At 44.8% G+C, this 19,678-nt stretch overlaps 1 protein-coding gene and 1 non-coding gene across 4 annotated transcripts in view; both read left to right on the top strand.

Annotated features, from left to right (window-relative positions):
* The first annotated feature begins 12,866 nt into the window (after positions 1-12,866).
* The window catches only part of LOC124519210 (general transcription factor II-I repeat domain-containing protein 2B), a 50,478-nt gene continuing 43,666 nt past the window's right edge, over positions 12,867-19,678 (top strand). For 2 of the 3 annotated variants that reach the window (XM_047089309.1, XM_047089310.1), the window contains exon 1: positions 12,867-13,080. The gene's annotated coding sequence lies outside the window, so the exon portion shown is untranslated. The remainder of the gene's footprint in view (positions 13,081-19,678) is intronic. The other variant, XM_047089307.1, reaches the window with a different exon arrangement.
* Positions 18,213-18,320, top strand: LOC124519420 (U6 spliceosomal RNA). The gene has a single exon (XR_006964102.1). It is a non-coding gene; the product is annotated as a U6 spliceosomal RNA (small nuclear RNA).

Genomic DNA, 19,678 nt, shown 5'->3' with positions numbered 1-19,678 from the left:
ATTCTTGCGTTTCTGTCTATATTGTTGCTGGGGAAAAAGATGGTCCTACAGTGAAATATCAGCTCCCCTGGAGTATTAAAATATCTACTGGTGTTAACCAAGCTCAGTTTTTCCCCCCACCTATGATGACGTTTTCCTGTAGACGTTCTCATTTCTTTGTTACATTGGGATAGCTGAAATTCTCTGGTCTGGGAAAGAGTGAACCTACCGAGTCATATATACTTTAATTATTGTTATTAACTTTTAATTATTCAATTAATATATGATGAAGTCTCTTTGTAAAATAATTACTTAAGTGATTTATAGCGATAAAGGTAAAGGCTCCTTCTCCCCCCCCCCCCCCGTGTTTATTTTTGAGAGACAGAGAGTGAGCAGGGGAGGAGCAGAAAGGGAGAGGGAGACACAGAATCCAAAGCAAACTCCACGCTCCAAGCTGTCAGCACAGAGCCCAACGCGGGGCTTGAACTCACAAACTGTGAGATCATGACCTGAGCCGAAGTCGGACGCTTAACCAACTGAGCCACCCCGGATGCCCCTAAAGGGTAAGGGTTTCTTTAACCATAGCCCCACATGTGTCCATTGCCATAGAAAAAATATTTTTAAGTTGTTCTTGCATGTGTGTTTAAAGAAAATAATGTAATATGTACCTCATTCTGCACCCTTGTCTTTTCACTCAAAACTATGTTGGAGATAATTTATTTTTTTTTAGTTTATTCATTTTATTTTGAGAGAGAGGGAGAGCATGAGCAGGGCAGGGGCAGAGAGTGAGGGAGAGAGAAAGAGAGAGTATCCCAAGCAGGCAGTGTGAAGCCCAAACTCACAAACTATGAGATCATGACCTGAACCAAAATCAAGAGTCAGACACTTAACCAACTGAGCCCCCCAGGAGCCTCTATTGGAGATACTTTCATAGCAATTTGTTTTCACTTAGCCCATTCTTTTTCACTCTTGCATATCAGTATGAATAAGTCTTAGTTAACCATTCTTTTGGTGGATATTTGGGTTATTTCCTTTTTTTTTTTTTTTTTTTTTTGCTATTACAGTATTACAATGAATGTTCTGGTACATGTTTCCACTTGCACCTGTGTGAGGGTGTCTCTTGGGTAGATTCTGGTAGAACTGCCAGGTCATAGAAAATGCTCATTTTAACTTTTTCCCTTTTTTTTTTTTTAAGTAGGTTCCACACCCAATGTGGGGCTTGAACTCATGACCCTGAGATCAAGAGTCCCATGTTCTGCTGACTCAGCCACTCAGGTGCCCCTGGGAAATGCTCATTTTAAAATTTTTGATAGCTATTTTCAATTCGTTCTCCAAAAGTTGTGCTTCAGTAGTATGAGTTCATTCATTTTTTTCTGTATACCCAGCACCTGATAGAAACTTTTTAAAATGTTTGTCAGCCCAATACCTAAAGCATAGCTCTCATTGATTTTTTTTTTTTCCCATTTCTATAGTCTCTAGGAAGGTCGAATACCTTGTGGTTACTGGCATTACATGTTTCCTGTGCCAAGAATTGTTTGGCCATTCGTATCCTTGGGCACATTTCTGTTGAATTGTCTCGTATTAATTTTGAGGAATACTTGATATAATCTGCATGAAACCTTTTGTTCTGAGTTGCAATATTTTCTCCTGTCTTTTTGCTTAATTTGTGGTGTCCTTCTTTCTACAAAATTTTATTTTCATGTAGTCAGCACTAATCTTATCTGCTAGAGCTTTTCTTTTTATTGCTTGCTTAGTTAGACTACCGATTATATAATTATGTTGTATAATATTTGTAAAACACCTAATCTGGTACTGCACTTTTATTTTTTATATTTAGATATGGAGTTAACTTTTGTGAATGGTATGATTGTATATTTATTAATATTTTATCTGATATATGATTGTCCCCAAATAATTAACTGGCTATAACAGACTTTAAAGATTTAAAATGTCATTTATAGGGGCCCCTGGGTGGCTCTGTCAGTTAAATGTCTCACTGTTGATCTCAGCTCAGGTCTTGATCTCAGGGGCATGAATCCTACTTTAAAAAAAATTTTTTTTGGGGCGCCTGGGTGGCGCAGTCGGTTAAGCGTCCAACTTCAGCCAGGTCACGATCTCGCGGTCCGTGAGTTCGAGCCCCGCGTCGGGCTCTGGGCTGACGGCTCAGAGCCTGGAACCTGTTTCCGATTCTGTGTCTCCCTCTCTCTCTGCCCCTCCCCCGTTCATGCTCTGTCTCTCTCTGTCCCAAAAATAAATAAACATTGAAAAAAAAAATTAAAAAAAAAAATTTTTTTTAACATTTAATTATTTTACAGAGAGAGAGAGACAGAGTGTGAGCGGGGGAGGGGCAGAGAGAGAGGGAGACACAGAATCGGAAGCAGGCTCCAGGCTCTGAGCTGTCAGCACAGAGCCCGATGTGGGGCTTGAACCCATGAACCGTGAGATCGTGACCTGAGCCGAAGTCCGACACTTAACCGACTGAGCCGCCCGGGCGCCCAGGCATGAATCCTACTTTAAACAAACAAATAAACAAATAAACAAAATGTCATTTATAACATATGATGCATTTCTATATACAGGGGTCAATTTTTGGAGTCTGTTCCTTCTGATCTTTTCTTGAACTAACATACAAGGGTTCCATGGCTACGGCTTCACACTATGCTTTGAGTTTTATTCAATCAAGTCCTCTTTGTTCTTTTACAAAATTGCCTTTGCTACTCATAATACTGCCATATAAATTTTAAAATCATCTTGTCAATTGCATGAAAGATCCCCCTGGGACTTTGGTTGGAACTAGATTAAATTCATGACCTAATTGAGATAAAATCACGAACAAATGCCGTTTAACAATCTTGAGTCTTCCCATATCACATAAGTGTGTGTACTCTCTGCTTGAGTGAATTCAACCCTTTGCTTATAGATAAATTCGCCTATCAGTTTTCTGAGAACAGAATCTTCCAAAGTTTTAGGGCAATAATCTCCAAATTACTTTGATTATATATCCATATGGGTAAAATTTGTGAGCATGAAAAAACACATATGAATTATTTACACACATGACTGTCCTCCTATGTACTTTACGAAACATACGAAGATACTATGTAAATAGTGTGATAAAGATTAAACGATATTTTTTTTAGTAAACAATAATTTTTAAATGAATGTCCTACTTTTTTTGATTTTTAAAGTTTATTTATTTATTTTGGAAGAGAGCGAGAGCATGCACCCGTGTGTGAGCACACAAGCAGGGGAGGCACAAAGAGAGAGAGAGAGAGAGAGAGAGAGAATCCCAAGCAGCTCCACACTCCATGCTTTGCCTGACGTGGGGCTCGATCTCAAAACCATGAGATCGTAACCTGAGCCGAAATCAAGAGTAGGATGCTCAACCCAACTGAGCCACCCAGGCACCCCGTCCTGTTTTGTTTTCTAAACGATTTACTCCCATTAAAAATAGTACTGGTAAAAAAAAAAAAAAAATAGGAATGGTAGGAAGCTAGCAGTCGTAAGATGACGTGAGAAGAACAGTGTGACTGCATGTGCTTAACTTCATGATACAGAAATGTCAACGGCTGAGTCATCAATATCAGGGTAAATTTATGTATAATAAACTGCATTCATTTAAACTGTACAGTCTGATGAATTTTGAAAACTACTCACTTGTGCGAGCACCACGACAGTTGAGGTGCAGCACAGTTCCATCCCCCTAAAAGCATCTTCTTGTCCTTTGTGGTCAATCCCTTTTTCCACTGCCGGTGCTAGGAAATTGCTGTTTCCCCACACTGTGCGATACAGTTGATCTTTGAACAATGGAGGGGTTGGGGTGCCCAGCCCCCATGCAGTCTAAAATCTGAGTGTAACTTCAGACTCCCCCAAAAAACTTATGTAGTAATAGCCTACAGTTGACTGGAAACCTTACTGACAACACAGTCAATTAGCATACATTGTATGTTGTATGCACTATATATACTGAATTCTTCCAGTAAAGTAAGCCAGGGAAAAGAAACAGTCAAGAAAATCATTAGGAAAATACATTTACAGGGGCGCCTGGGTGGCTGAGTCATTTGAGTGTCAGGCTCTTGATTTCAATTCAGGTCATGATCCCAGGGTCATGGAATTGAGCCCCACATTGGGCTCCATGCTGAGGGCGGAGCCTGCTTGAGTCTGTCGCCATCTCTCTCTCTCTCCCTCTCTCTCTCTCTCTCTCTCTCTCTCTCTCTCTCCTCTGCCATTGTCTCCCACTTGTGCATGCTGTCTCTTTATAAAATAAAATAAAATAAAATAAAATAAAATAAAATAAAATAAAAGGGTGCCTGGGTGGCTCAGTCAGTTGAGTGTCTGACTCTTGATTTTGGCTCAGGTCATGATCTCGTTTTTAGTGAGTTCGAGCCCTGCATCAGGCTCTGTGCTGGGCATGTGGAGTCGGCTTGGGATTCTCTCTCTCTCCCTCTCTGCTCCTCCCCTGCTCGTGCTCTCTCTCTCTCTCTCTCTCTCAAAAATGAATAAACTTTTTTAAAAGATTAAAAATAATAAAAAGGAAAATACATTTACTGTACTTTTTGTTGTTTATTGAAAAAAACCCACATAGAAGTGGGCCCGTGCAGTTCAAATCTTTTTATTCAAGAGTCAGCTATAGTTTGCACTTTCTAGAATTTTATAAATGTACAGTCATAAAATATGGATTATTTTATGGCTGGCTTCTTTGACTAAGCATGATGAATTTGGAGATTACATGTACCCATAATTCATTCATTTTCATTTTCTTTTTTTTTTTTAAGTAATTGCTATACCAGAATGGGGCTCTGGCTCATAACCGTGAGATCCAGAGTCACGTGTTCTACCAACTGAGCCAGTCAGGTGCCCCAATTCATTCATTTTTAATTCTGAGTACTGTTCCATTACATGGGGTACCACAATTTGTTTCTTGATTCACCGGCTGATTGACATTTGACTTGTTTTCTGCATTCAGATGTCATGAATAAAGCTGCTGTGAACATTGGCGTACGAGTTCTTGTATTCTCATATATTCCTTTTATCTTGGGGGTAAATTCTTGTGAGGGGCATGGCTACATCATGTGGAGGGAAATTCTCACCTTTAAAGTGTTTGTGGTAAAATATACATAACATAAAATGCATCATCTTAACAATTTTTAAAGCTACAATTCAGTGCAATAAGTTGAATTCACAATGCTGGGCAACCATCACCACTTCTATTTACAAAACTTTTTCCTGACCTCCAACATTGTTACAATAAAGCCAGCTTTTATCAATGCCCATACACTTCCTTTTGTTGAGGTCTTTATTTCTCTGTATGGCTTCAAGTCACTGTCCAATACCTTTTCATTTCAGCTTATAGAACTCATCTGAACGTTTCCTGCAGGGCAGTGGTAACAAACCCTCTCCTTTTGCTTATATTCAGCAAGGGTGTCAGGGCCATTCAGTAGGGAAAGGACAGCTTTTTGTAACTTTGGTTTGTAACTCCATGCCTTCTTTTCTACAGGTTTTAAGAGAGTAATGCATTTAAAAGAATTATTAGTTTGTGTTTCTGGGCACACAGTGTATAAAGATGTAATTTTTGTGACATCAGCGATCAAAAGGGCGGGGTTGGAGCTATTAAAGAGCCGAGTTTTCATACGTCGTTGAAGTTAAGCAAGTGTGAATTTAGAGTGTTACAACTTTAGGATGTTAAATGCAATCCGCACAGTAACCCCAAAGAAGATAGCCATAGAATATGCACAAAAGGAAATAAGAAAATAATTTAAACATTTCACTATAAAACTCAACTAAGCACAAAAGAAGACTGTAATACAGGAAATGAGGGACCAAAAAAAGCTGTAAGGCACCTAGAAAGTAGTGCAATGACAGAAGTAAGCCCCTCCTTATCAGTAAGCGCTTTACTTTTTAAGTAATCTCTACACCCAACAAGGGGCTCAAACTTACAACCCCAAGATCAAGAGTCACACTCTACTGACTGAGCCAGCCAGGTGCCCCAGTAGTTACTTTAAATGTAAATGGATTAGGGGTGCCTGGGTGGCTCAGTCGGTTAAGCGTCCGACTTCGGCTCAGGTCATGATCTCGCGGTTCGTAAGTTCAAGCCCCGCGTCTGGCTCTGTGCTGACAGCTCGGAGCCTGGAGCCTGTTTCGGATTCTGTGTCTCCCTCTCTCTCTCTGACCCTTCCCCGTTCATGCTCTGTCTCTCTCTGTCTCAAGAATAAATAAACGTTAAAAAAAATAATTAAAAAAAATAAATGTAAATGGATTAAACTCTCCCATCAAAAGACAGAGATTGGCCAAAAGATAAAGACACAAGATCCAAATGTTTGCCATCTATAAGAGGCTCACTTTGCATCAAAGACACAAACATTGAAAGTGAAAAAATGGGGAGCCCTGGGGGGCTTAGTTGGTTAAGCATCCAATCTTGCTTTCAGCTTAGGTTGTGATCTCATGGTTCATAAGATTGAGCCCTGAGTTGGGCTCAGCACAGAGCATTGGAGCCTGGTTGGAAGTTTTCATTTATTTTTATTTAATTTTTTTTAATGTTTATTTTTGAGAGAGAGAGAGACAGAGTGTGAGTGGGGAAGGGCAGAGAGAGAGGGAGACCCAAAATCCAAAGCAGACTCCAGGCTCCAAGCTGTCTGCACAGAGCCCGATGCAGGGCTCAAACTCCTGAACCTCAAGATCATGCATGACCTGAGCTGAAGGCGGACCCTTAACCGACTGAACCACCCGGGTGTCCCAACACGGAGCATTAGAGCCCACTTGGGATTCTCTCTCAAAATAAATAAACTTGAAAAAATAAAAACTAAAAAGAAAGTGAAAAAAATGGAAAAAGATATTCCATACAAACGGTAACGAAAGATCAGGAATGGCTATACTGATATCACACCAAATAGACTTAAAAACAATTCCAAGAGACAAGGAAGGACGTTATATATTAACAAAATATAGCAAGATACAATAAACATTCACCCATCTAATGATACACCATCAAAATATATGAAGCAAAAACTGACAGACTTGCAGGGAGAAACAGACAGCTCTGTGATAATAATTAGAGACTTCAGTACTCCCATTCATAACAACGGATCGGGCAACCAGGCAGAAGGGGATAAATAAGGAAATGGAGGCATCACATAAGGCAATAAACCACCTAGACTTAACAGACATATACAAAATACACTTACAGGAATAAGCTGGCTCTAAAAAGGCAAATGCTGTGTGACTGCACTTATAAGGCACTTTAGTAGGCAAAGTCACAGAAAGTGGAATGATAGTTGGGCAGAGGGAGAATGAGGAATCGTACTGAATGGATATGGATGGAGCGTCAGTTTCACAAGAGGACAAGAATGACAGAGATAGATGGTGGCGATTGCACATTATGAAGGCATTTAATACCACTGAACTGTACCTTGAAAAATGATTAGGATGGGGGGTGCCCGGGTGGCTCATTTGGTTGAGCATCCGACTCTTGATTTCGGCTCAGGTCACGATCTCCTGACTCATGAGGCTGAGCCCCACATCTGGCTCTCTAAATAAGTAAATAAATAAACATTAAAATTATTTTTTAGGGGCGCCTGGGTGGCTCAGTCGGTTGGTGGTTCGGCTCAGGTCATGATCTCACGATCTGCGAGTTCGAGCCACGCGTCGGGCTCTGTGCTGACAGCTCAGAGCCTGGAGCCTGCTTCCGATTCTGTGTCTCCCTCTCTCTGACCCTCCCCTGTTCATGCTCTGTCTCTCTCTGTCTCAAATAAATAAAAACATTTTTTAAAATGTTTTTAATAATAAACAAACAATTTTTTAAAACGGTTAGGATGGCAAATCGTATGTTATGTGTATTTTACCACAATTTTTTTAATTGGGGGGAAAAGCTTATTGGGAATTTTTATATCTGTGTTCATGAGAGACATTGGTCTTATTAGTGCTTTTCTTGTGATGTCTTTGGTTTTGGTATCATGGCAATGCTGGCTTCCTAGAATGAGTTAGAAAGTATTTCCTCCTCTTTGGCCTTTGAGAAGAGTTTGTGTCGATTTTTTTTTAATGTTTATTTATTTTTTATAGAACACAAGCGGGGAGAGAGAGAGAGGGAGACACAGAATCTGAAGCAGGCTCCAGGCTCTGAGCTGTCAGCACAAAGCCCGACGCGGGGCTTGAACCCACAGACCATGAGATCACAACCTGAGTTGAAGGTGGTTGCCCAATGGACTGAGCCACCCAGGTCCTTCCGTGTAGATTGCTTTTTACCTTAAAGTTTTGGTAGATACCATCAGTGAAATCATCTGGGCCTGGGATTTTTCTTCATGGGAAGGTTTCTAATTTAACTTTCAATTTTTTAAATAGATACAGAGTTATTCAAGTCACCTAGTTTTCTTTTTTTTTTTTTTAATTTTTTTAAGTTTATTATTTTGAGGCAGGGGGAGGGGCAGAGAGAGGGAGACACAGAATCCGGAGCGGGCTCCAGGCTCTGAGCTGTCAGCACAGAGCCAGATGCGGGGCTCAAACTCTCAGACCACAAGATCATGACCTGAGCTGAAGTTGGATGCTCAACTGATTGAAGCACCCAGGCGCCCCAAATCACCTAGTTTTCTTGAATGAGCTTTGGTAACTTTTGTCTTTTAATTTTTTTTTTTAACGTTTTTTATTTATTTTTGAGACAGAGAGAGAGCATGAACAGGGGAGGGGCAGAGAGAGAGGGAGACACAGACTCTGAAGCAGGCTCCAGGCTCTGAGCCATCAGCCCAGAGCCAGACGCGGGGCTCAAACTCACGGACTGCGAGATCATGACCTGGGCTGAAGTCGGACGTCTAACCGACTGAGCCACCCAGGAGCCCCAACTTGTGTCTTTTAAGGAATTTGTCCATTGCACTCAAATTGGCAAATTTAGAGCCCAGACTTGCTCGTAATTTTCCCTTATTATTGCATTTTTTAAGGTTTTATTTATTTATTTTCAGAGAGAGAGAGGAAGCTCAAGTGGAGGAGGGGTAGAGAAAGAGGGAGAGAGCGGGGAAGGGAGAGAGAGGATCCCACCCAGGTTCTGTGCTGCCAGCGCAGAGCCCAATATGGGACTAGAACTCACAAACAGCAAGATCATGACCAGAGCCGAAATCAAGAGTAGGTTGCTTACCTGACTGAGCCACCCAGGCGCCCCTACTATTGCATTTTTTTATTCTCGTGTTTGTCTTTTAGTTGTTTCAGGCGAGAAGGTGAATCCAATCCTGGTGACCTCACCTTGGCCGGAAGCATAACTCAGGACCTTTTACTTTTGTTCTGAGATGGAAAAGTTACAGGACAACTGTGAGCAGAGGAGTGAAACGAGTTACGGGTTCCAGGATTTTTCCAGTTGCTGTGTTAAGAAGGGTCTGAAGAGAGTTAAGGGCAGGATCAGGGAGACAAATTAGGAGTCTGTTGCAGGAGACGATGGCGGCTTGGACCAGTGTGGTGGTAGTCGTGGTCAGAGGGTACTTAGGAAATCGGAGCTGACTGGCTTGTCTGAAGGATGAGCAGCGGGAATGGGAGAAGCGAAGTAACTGGAAGAGTGGCGCTCCAGTAACTGAGATGGGAAAGAACTACATGAGAATCCCCAGAGAGGGTGGGACGCGTCTGGCTTGAGCTGCCTCTTCCTCCTCCACGCGAAGTGTCAAAGTAGCCAGTCGTACAAACCAAGCTGGAGGTGAGCGGGCAGGGCTGAAGAGACATACTTGAGAGGCATCACCATATGGAAGGTTTGTAAAGACCGGACATTGGACACAGTCATCTAAGGAGTGAGAGCAGGCAGCGAAGAGATCCAGGACAGCCCCGGGGAATGGTCATGTCAAGTGCTGACAGATCAAGCGACTCACAAACTGAAAAATGGCGAGCGATGCGGGGGTCACTCGTGACCTTGGAGTGAACAGTTTTAGTGGAGTGGGGGGGGGGCGGCTAACTGGAGTGGGCTCAAGGGAGAACAAGAGGAGAGAAATCAGACTCTTGTTGATGTCAGCTGCTCTTTCAAACCACTGGCGTGTTTTGACATTTTAAACAAATGGTTCGAAACGTTGAAACTCTTCGTGTGGAAGATTTTAAAAAGCAGATTAGAAAACTGTTTCCAGGTTCAGTTGTCAAGTAGGAGTTTTAGGCGGCTCCTTGTTTTTGGCAACAAAACAGAACCAATCCTCGTTACTCATCAATTTCATGTTTGTGGATTCACCTACCCAGTTACTCATCAATTTCATGTTTGTGGATTCACCTACCCACTCATGCTTTCTTGGTCATCCTCAGACACGCGCCCAGTGGCAAGAAAACAACTGGGCATTGCCTGATGCACACTTCCCAGCCGAGGTGGGCACACTTGTGTCAGCTCTCGCACTATAAACAAGTGTCCTTTCCCTGGTCTTTTTTTTTTTTTTTTATGTTTATTTTTGAGACAGAGCATGAGGGAGAGGGGCAGAGAAAGCGGTAGACACAGAATCTGACACAGGCTCCAGACTCCGAGCTGTCAGCACAGAGCCTGATGCGGGGCTCGAACTCCCCAATTGCGATAGCGTGACCTGAGCCAAAGTCAGACACTTAACCGATGGAACCACCCATGCACCCTTCCCTGGTCTTTTTAATGCTACGTTTTCCACATTTTGTGCTTCCTTGTTGGTGATTTTGCTGCTTAAAGTGGCTCTCAGACAGAGTGCTCAACTGTTGTCTGGTGCCCCTAAGCACAAGAAGGCTGTGATGTGCCTTAAGTAGAAAATACCCGTGTTAGGTAAGGTTCCCTCAGGCATGAGCTGTAGATAGTGCTGTTGGCCATCAGTTCAACTAATGAATTGACAATGCATGTTACATAAGGTGTCTTTGAACAGACACACACATAAAACAGGGTTACGTATTGACAGGTTCGCAAAAATGTCATGACCAGAGGCTGGCAGAAACCTAACCTTGTATTACCCCGCGGAGTAGTGGTTCAGTCTTGCTCATTGTTTGCCTAACTTCATAGAACACAACTCTTTGGAATGAGGAGAATCAACTGTAACATAATGGGAATATTTTCCAACATCTCTTTTAAAAATAACATCAAGGGGCGCCTGGGTGGCTCAGTCGGTTGAGCGTCCGACTGCGGTTCAGGTCATGATCTCATGGTTGGTGAGTTCAAGGCCCACATCAGGGTTTGTGCTGACAGCTCCGAGCCTGCTTCGGATTCTCTGCCTCCTCTCTCTCTCTCTGCCCCTCCTCTGCTCTCTCTCTCAAAAATAAATAAACATTAAAAAATAATACAAATTTTAAAAAGTAAAATAATGTCAAAAAAGCAGGCACTTTGAAAAAAAAATTTAATGCTTATTTTTGAGAGGGAGAGACAGGGACACAGAATCTGAAGCAGGCTGCAGGCTCCAAGCTGTCAGCACAGAGCCCAACACAGGGCTTGAACCCATGAACTGCGAGATCATGACGCAAGCCGAAGTTGGATGCTCAACAGTCTGAGCCACCCAGGCGCCCCTGAAGCAGGGACTTTTCTAATTAAGTTTTTTTTTTTGATCCCAGTATAGTCAATATACACTGTTATATTAGTTTCAGGTATATAATACAGTGATTCAACACTGCTATACATCACTGAGCGCTCATCATGGTAAGTGTATTCTCTTTAATCCCCACCCCCCTCCCCTCTAAGTAACCAGCTTGTTATCTATAGTCAAGAATCTGTTTCTTGGTTTGTGATACTTTCAAAATTACTTGTTGAATTGTTAGCTTTACTTTAAAAGGATACGGTTTTTTTAATGTTTATTTATTTAGAGAGAGAGAGAGCAAGCGTGGGCAGGTGAGGGACAGAGAGAGAGAGAGAGAGAGAGAGAGAGAGAGAATCCCAAGCAGGCTTCACGCTGACAGTGCAGAGCCCGACTACGGACTGATTCTCATGGAGTGTGAGATCTTGATCTGAGGTGAGATCAAGAGTCAGATGTTAAACCACTGAGCCACCCAGGTGCCCTGAAAGGACAGGTTTTGTTTTTTTTTTAACAGCATCTGCTAGGAAGCATATCTTTGATAGACACTTACAGAAAGAAAGTCTCAGCAAATTTGAGACACTTGTCTTTTTGCAAAATAAATGTATATTAGTGGGGCACCTGGGTGACTCTGCCGGTTCCCGGACTCTGATCACAGCTCAAGTCTTGATCTCAGGGTTGAGTTCTGCCCTGTACTGAGCTCTGTGCTGGGAGTGGAGCCTACTTAAAAGGAAAGACAGACAGAAAGAAAACGTGTACTAGAACATATAAACTGCGAGACAGTAATTACCCGTGGGGAAGAGAAGGGAACAAGAACAGTGCCTTCGGTTGTGTCTCTGTAATATTTCTTAAAACTATGAAATAAATATGGCACACTAGGTTAAATCTGAGCAATGGATAGGTAAATGGTTTCTGTTCTTTTCTCCTTTTGGCACAATAATACACGTAAAGCGTAACTAAGAAGAAATAACACTACTGTAATACTGGGCTGTTTGCTGGAGCGCCACCACCAACGGATGAAAGGCTCAAGATTGGTTGGCGATGGCACTGACCCTACCAAAAGGTCGGGACACGCCGTTACAGTTCCTGACAAATAACTCGATGGCTTCAAGACAGAGTCTCGGGTCCGTCGAGTTGCAACCTCACCGCTTTAAAGCCACAAGCTACAGGCGTGCAAAATACCATACTAAACAACTGCATGAAAGGAGGCCCACGTCTGGGGGCGGTGTGCAGGGGTGAGGCGGGACACGTGCCAGCCACTCATCAAAGGCTGGGGACCGAGGCGCACGCCTGGCCTTCTGCGGACCGCGGCTGAGCCTGCAAACAAATCCGGCGTGCAGCTCCCCTGGATTCCACAGCACCGGAAACGGCAACGCCCACTGGGGGCGCTGCGGACACACGAGTGGAGGCTGCCTTCCAGGAAGCCAAAAAAAAAAAAAAAAAAAAAAAAACAACGGGGCTGGGGGGGTGAAGAAAGAAAGAGAAAAAGGAGGGATAGTAGAAAGCCGGGCCCCGGCCGCCGCCCCCACGCCGCGCCCCGCCTCTTCGCCGCCAGGGCCGCCGCCGCTCCCCACGGCCGCTCCCCGGCGGTCCAGCCCTCAGACCCCTCTGCCGACCCGGCGCTGCCCGCCGCCGGGGACCTCAGGTGCGTACCCGGTCCCCGCCGCGGCCGCCATTAAGAGCGGGTGCTTCTCCTGGAACTTTCTACGCCCGCGGGGCTGGCCAGTGGGAAGACTGGGGCGGGGGAGGCAGGCCGGCCGCCCAGGCGCACGGCGGGAGGCGCCCCTGTCGCCGTCCCGGCGGCCCAAGAACCCCGTTCCCCGCGGGCCGGGCTCAGGAGTGGGGGTGGGGCAGGGAAACCCCGCCGCGGGGACAACGGTCGCGCGCACGGACGCGCAGCCCTGTCCTCTCTGATTGGCTGGGCGGGGGCGGCGGAGGCGGGCGTCTGCAGGCTTTGGGCTCTCTGGGCCCAGTGCGCGTGAGGTCACGCTCGGCCTGGCGTACGTGGGGCTCGCCCGCTGCGTGCGGACGTGCTTGATTGGGTAGGTGAGGGGCGGGGCCGCGGCTGTTGCCTGGTAACTACCGGGGCGACACGGCGAAGGCGTGGGACTCCACCCCCCGCGTCGCGCGTGGCGAAGGGTCCCCCGCGTGGGTTCTCGCGTGGATTGTGGCAGCAAGCGGACTGGGGCGCCCTGTCTGTTAGAAGAGGAGCCATCGACCCCGTGCTGCGGTCCGTCACGGTGATGGCTTAGAGTTCAAGGGCGGAAGGGCATTCTCCGCCCGTCAGACCCAAGCTTAGCTGTTTTAGTAACGGCTTTATTGAGATAGGTCGTCAGGTGCGTCTTTTATAATGTATGATCCATGGTTTGGGGTCCACTCAGAGAGCTGTGCAGTCACCACCGTCCTATCTCAGCACTTTTCCGTCACCCAAAAAGAAGCCCCCTTCCCCTTCCCAGCCCCCTGCAACCGCCAGTGTCCTGTCTACCTAGGTGGTTCTGCCTGTTCTGGACGTTTCCCGGTAGATGGGATCATCCTTAGGAGTCTGTGTCTTTAACTTCTTTTTTATGGCTGAGTAGTGATCCTTGTATAGTATAGATATGCCATGTTTCCCCCTCCCCGCCAATGGATATTTGGGTTGTTTCTACTTCTTGGCTGCAGTAAGTAATGCTGTACGATGGACATTCGTGCACATGTTTTTGTGAAGACCTGTTTTTTACTCTTCGGTATATACCAAGGAGTGGAATTGCTGAGCCCAAATTTGCCTTTCGAGGGGAAAAGTTTTCATGTTTTGGTGGCCTGCTGGTAATGGTTTGTGTGACCGGCACAGGGGGCCTTCAGTACCCACAGGACTCGGTGTCAGGCTGCAACAGGTGTTAACCTGCAGTGCTGATGTGGACTGGTTCTCAGTTCTACCTGCCTGCCTGCCGGTGACTTCCTGAAGTGGGCTGCCTGAGCTCTGGGTCTTTACCAGGACCTTTACCCAGAATGCCTGGACATTCTCTTCCTCACTCTCAAGCTGCCCAACTTGGAAATCATGCTGGCGTGCCTTCATCATCTTATCCCTTTTGGTTACTGTTTCCACATGCCCTGGACCATTTCAGGGGTGGTCTGGCTTTCATTTAGCCTTTATTACCTGTTATTTCGCCCGGTATATGGAGGTCTGTCTCACTTGAGAGCAGTGGAGGTGGAGTTTATTCACCTTTCTTTCTTGGTGCCCTTCCTGTGAGCAGAGTATGCCAGGTACTCAAAATGTGTTTTTAAGTTTTTTTTTTTCAACGTTTTTTTATTTATTTTTGGGACAGAGAGAGACAGAGCATGAACAGGGGAGGGGCAGAGAGAGAGGGAGACACAGAATCAGAAACAGGCTCCAGGCTCCGAGCCATCCACCCAGAGCCTGACGCGGGGCTCGAACTCACGGACCGCGAGATCATGACCTGGCTGAAGTCGGACGCTTAACCGACTGCGCCACCCAGGCGCCCCTGTTTTTAAGTTTTTATTAGTTAATTTTGGCTAAGCTAAAGTTCTTGACTAGTTGTTAATATTTAAACTTGACTAATCTTATTCTGTGACCTTGAAAATACATATTATTTCTTGTTCTCTTCCATATTCCTTTCTAATTGCAGAATAGAATACCTTGTTGTCTTGGAATTTATTGATATTTATTTATTTTAATTTTTTTTAATCTTTATTTTTGAGAGAGACTGCCCAAGCGGGGGAGGGGCAAAGAGGGAGGGAGACACAGAATCCAAAGCAGGGTCCAGGCTCCCAGCTGTCAGCACAGAGCCTGACGCGGGCTCAAACTCATGAACTGCGAGTTCATGACATGAGCCAAAGTCAGAAGCTCGACCGACTGAGCCACCCAGGCGCCCCTATTTATATATTTTTTAATTTAATGTTTCTTTCATTTTTGAAAGGAAGAGAGCGCACCAGTGGGGAGCGCAGAGAGAGGGGGGGACAGAGGATCCAAGGCAGGCCCTGCACTGACAATAGAGAGCCTGATGTGGGGCTCAAACTCACAAACCCCATGCGGGGCTCCAGTCCATGAACCGTGAGATCATGACCTGAGCTGATGTCAGAAATGTAATGGACTGAGCCACCCAGGTGCCCCTGTTGTTATTTTTTTTAATGTTTATTTATTTGTTTTGAGAGAGAGAGAGAGAAATCATGCGCATGAGCCAGGGAGGGGCAGAGAAAGAGGGAGAGAGAGAATCACAAGCAGGCTCCATGCTGCCAGCACAAAGCCTGATACGGGGCTCAGTCTCACGAATTCTGAGATAACGGCCTGAGCCAAAATCAAGAGTCGGACACTCAACTGACTCAGCCACTCCGGCACCCCTGTTGTTACTTTCTTTTAAGTTTTTATCTGGCTTTATTGAGATATTATCGGCATGTAACGTGTTAGTTTTAGATGTACAGTGTAGTGATTTACTATGTGTATTTATTGCAATATGATCACAACTAGTTTAAGCAACATCACCTCATGTAAGTTACAAATTTTGTTTTTCAATGTTTATTTGTTTTTAGAGAGAGAGAGCAAGGGGCAGAGAGGGGCAGAGAGAGAATCCCAAGCAGGCTCCGCACTGTCAGCACAGAGCCGGACAAGGGGCTCAATCTCATGAACCATGAGATCATGACCTGAGGTGAGGTCAAGAATTGGATGCTTTACCGACTGAACCACCAGGCGCCCCACGCATTGTTGTTTTCTTGTAATGAGAACTTCTAACATTCATCCTCTTAGCAACTTTCAAACATACAGTACAGTGTTGTTAACTCTAGTTGCCATCCTGTGCGTTATAGCCCCAGGACTTCCTATTTTGTGACTAGAAGTCGGTACCTTTAACCCCCTCCATACATTTGTGTTGAATGTTGAATAGGTCCACTTGAGTTTATAGTTCCCATTTACTGTGGCCCCAACTTTGGAGAAGGTGACAACTCAGGAACTTAATTAAAATCAAGGTCTCCGAGGGGCGCCCAGATGGCTTGGTGGGTTGAGTGTCCCGACTTCGGCTCAGGTCACGATCTCACAGTTTGTGCATTCAAGTCCCGCATTGGGCTCTGTGCTGACAGCTCTGAGCCTGGAGCCCGCTTTGGATTCTGTGTCTCCCTCCCTGCCCCTCCCCTGCTCATGCTCTCTCTCGCTCTCAAAAATAAATAAACAACAAAAAAAAGGTTTTTTAATAATAAAAGAAAGGCGTCAGAGACCTGAAAAATTCACCTTGGGAAAGGAAAACCCAGAAACAGTCTGAAAAATAAACTGGGCCACTATTTCAAGATGTGAGGGGTTTGCTAAATGGAGCAGATGACATTCTAAATGATGAACAGTATAGGTGATAGAAGTGAATGCTAGATCAGGGATGGGCAAACTTCTTCTGTGAAAGGCCAGATAATAAGTATTTTCGGTCTCTGTCACATGCATGCAACCCTGTCTTTGCAGGAAAGCAGCTACAGCTGAGATGGAAACATCTGTGTTTCAGTAAAACTTTATTTACAAAAAGACGTGGCAGTCTGTATTTGACCCATAGGCTGCAGATTGGTGACTCCTGTTCTAGATGTTTGCTTTTCATTAGCAAAATATTGCATTGAACAGGAGAGACCCACAGCCCTCAAGGATTGCTGGGAAAATATGTGATATTTGAGAGGGTTTTTGTTTTGTTTTGTTTTGTTTTGTTTTGTTTACATCTCCCGTCTTAGAAAAAAATTGGGGCCCCTGGCTGGCTCAGTCAGAAGAGCCTGTGACTCACTCGATCTCGAGGTCAGGAGTTCGAGCCCCACATTGGGTATAGATTGCTCAAATAAATATACTTTTTAAAACCCAATAAATACAAGAGCAAAAGGTTAAGCACTGTGTAAAATCTCTGATCTAAAGGAACATTGCTTATTCTTTAGATTTGAATAGAAAAGAATTAATCACCAGGTAAGCTTTGGGAGATTTTACTCTGTGGTACAAGCTCTCACCGTTAAGGAATTTTAGCTTTGTTAGAATGAAACATGGGGACCCCTGGGTGGCTCAGTCAGTTGAGCGTCCAGCTCTGGATTTCGGCTCAGGTCATGGTCTCATGGTTCGTGAATTCAAGCCCTGCATCAGGCTCTGTACTGACAGCCTGGAGCCTGCTTGGTATTCTCTCTCTCTCTCTCTCTCTCTCTCTCTCTCTCTCTCTCTCAAAATAATAAACTTTTTAAAAAGGGGGGGGCAGAATGCAGTGATTTTTTTCCTGGAAAATGTTCTCAGGGTGGGAGACCCCAGATCAGCTCCTAATCATGTTTCATTACATTGTTTTAAGTCATCGCTACACCCAGCACAGGGCTTAAACTCACGACCCCAGGATCAAGAGTCACATGCTCCAGCGACTCAGCCAGGCAGGCGCCCCCGGCTTTCATGATTTCTGATGCTCCATTACTGGATGGGGGGTTCTAAGTCACAAAATTGAAAAGACAAGGTTCCTGCCTGCATTCGTTGCTAGGTGAAGGATGCAACAAAACGATAATTATGCAACACTCGCTTTTTTTGTCATTGCGGGTAGCGCAGTCGATACCAAGTGATCATATCCTTTTCAGTTCCACCTCGCTTGATTTTGCCTATCATTTATTCTCTTGTAAAAACCAGAGTTTTGACATCACAGTCCTCTTAGGGATTACTGTGGTGTAATTAACAGAAATGATACCTGTACCACGGGCACTAACAGATGTCAATCAAGCAACTCACTCTTGGGTTTTGCAGGAAGGCTTTGCTAGAACCGTCTCCATGCAAAAAATCGTGCAAAAGAATAGATAACCACGGTGCTTGCTTCAGCAGCGCATAGGCTAAAGTTGGAACAACACGGAGAATAGTAGCACGGCCCCTGCACGTGGATGACACACAAAATTAAATAGATACAGTGGTGTCCATACCTGCACTTAACTTAGGAGAGTTCAGCCATGGTCGAACTGCAACAGTGAAAAGAGGAAAATCACTATTTAAATATTTTAGGCACCTTCTGTCGTTCCAGTGGAGGAACATACGACTTAGGAGCACGCAGGACACAGGAGCCTGGAATATTCCAGTCCCTTAAAGGGTCTCAGTTCTCAGGGGCCTCTCAACAGGAGCATCTCAAAGCACCATATGGGATTCCAGTGTTTTAAAATGTGTTTTTGGGGGCACCTGGGGTGGCTCTGTCGGTTAAGCGTCCGGGCTCTTGGTTTCGGCTCAGGTCATGATCTCGTGGTTCGTGGGTTTGAACCCCGCATCGGGGCCTGTGCTGACAGTGTGGAGCCTGTTGGGCTCTCGTTCTGTCTCTCTCTCTCTCTCTCTCTCTCAAAAATAAGTAAATATATTTTTTAATGTGTTTTTTTCGGGTCACCTGGCTGGCTTGGTCGGTGGGACGTGTGTGACTCTTGATCTCAGGGTTGTGAGTTCAAGCCCCAAGTTTGGTGTGGAGATTGATTAAAAATAAAATCTCTAAAAAAATGTGTGTTTTTCATACATCGTGGCCCCTAAGCTAGTTCACTGGATGATTAATGGAAGAAACCATGTCAACACTGCAGGGAAAACTGGCTGGCGGGACTCCATGAAGGGTTACAATTAGAGACATGGTCACAGTGAATGTAGTATTCCTGCCATCAACATATGAGTCATCAAACAGTGGCATTTCGTGTTCCAGTAGCTGCTTGGTGACCAGCCAAATAGGTGATAAGATTTTAGAGAGATGGAAAATATTAAAATTACGGCTGAAAGACATGAACTCTGAAGACACAGCCATTGATGGCAAAATTTGGAAAGAAAAGGGAACCCTCCCCCGACCCAAGAAGAATGGCCTTCTGATACGCAGCTCAAAGTCACTCTGAGTGGTTGACATGTTTCAGGACCACTGACTTGAAAAAATGTGCGTCGTGGGGCGCCTGGGTGGCGCAGTCGGTTAAGCGTCCGACTTCAGCCAGGTCACGATCTCGCGGTCCGTGAGTTCGAGCCCCGCGTCGGGCTCTGGGCTGATGGCTCAGAGCCTGGAGCCTGTTTCCGATTCTGTGTCTCCCTCTCTCTCTGCCCCTCCCCCGTTCATGCTCTGTCTCTCTCTGTCCCAAAAATAAATAAACGTTGAAAAAAAAATTTTTAAAAAAATGCGTCGTGTTGGCAAAGTTGCATCGGGTGATAAAGAGCTAGAAGTCAGCTCCCCAAACAATTAACTCATAGAAGGAAAATGTTCCCTCTGGGACAGATAATTTATTGCTTCCTAAGATAATTTTGACCATGGGTGAATTTGCCTTTAGAC

The sequence above is a fragment of the Lynx rufus genome, unplaced genomic scaffold (assembly GCF_022079265.1).
Source record: "Lynx rufus isolate CCGP_SWC_20201006 ecotype Redwood Valley unplaced genomic scaffold, mLynRuf1.p SCAF_27, whole genome shotgun sequence".
In the NCBI taxonomy this organism is placed as follows: domain Eukaryota; kingdom Metazoa; phylum Chordata; class Mammalia; order Carnivora; family Felidae; genus Lynx; species Lynx rufus.
Note: the sequence above shows the minus strand (reverse complement) of the source record. Positions and strands in the feature narration are given on the sequence as shown.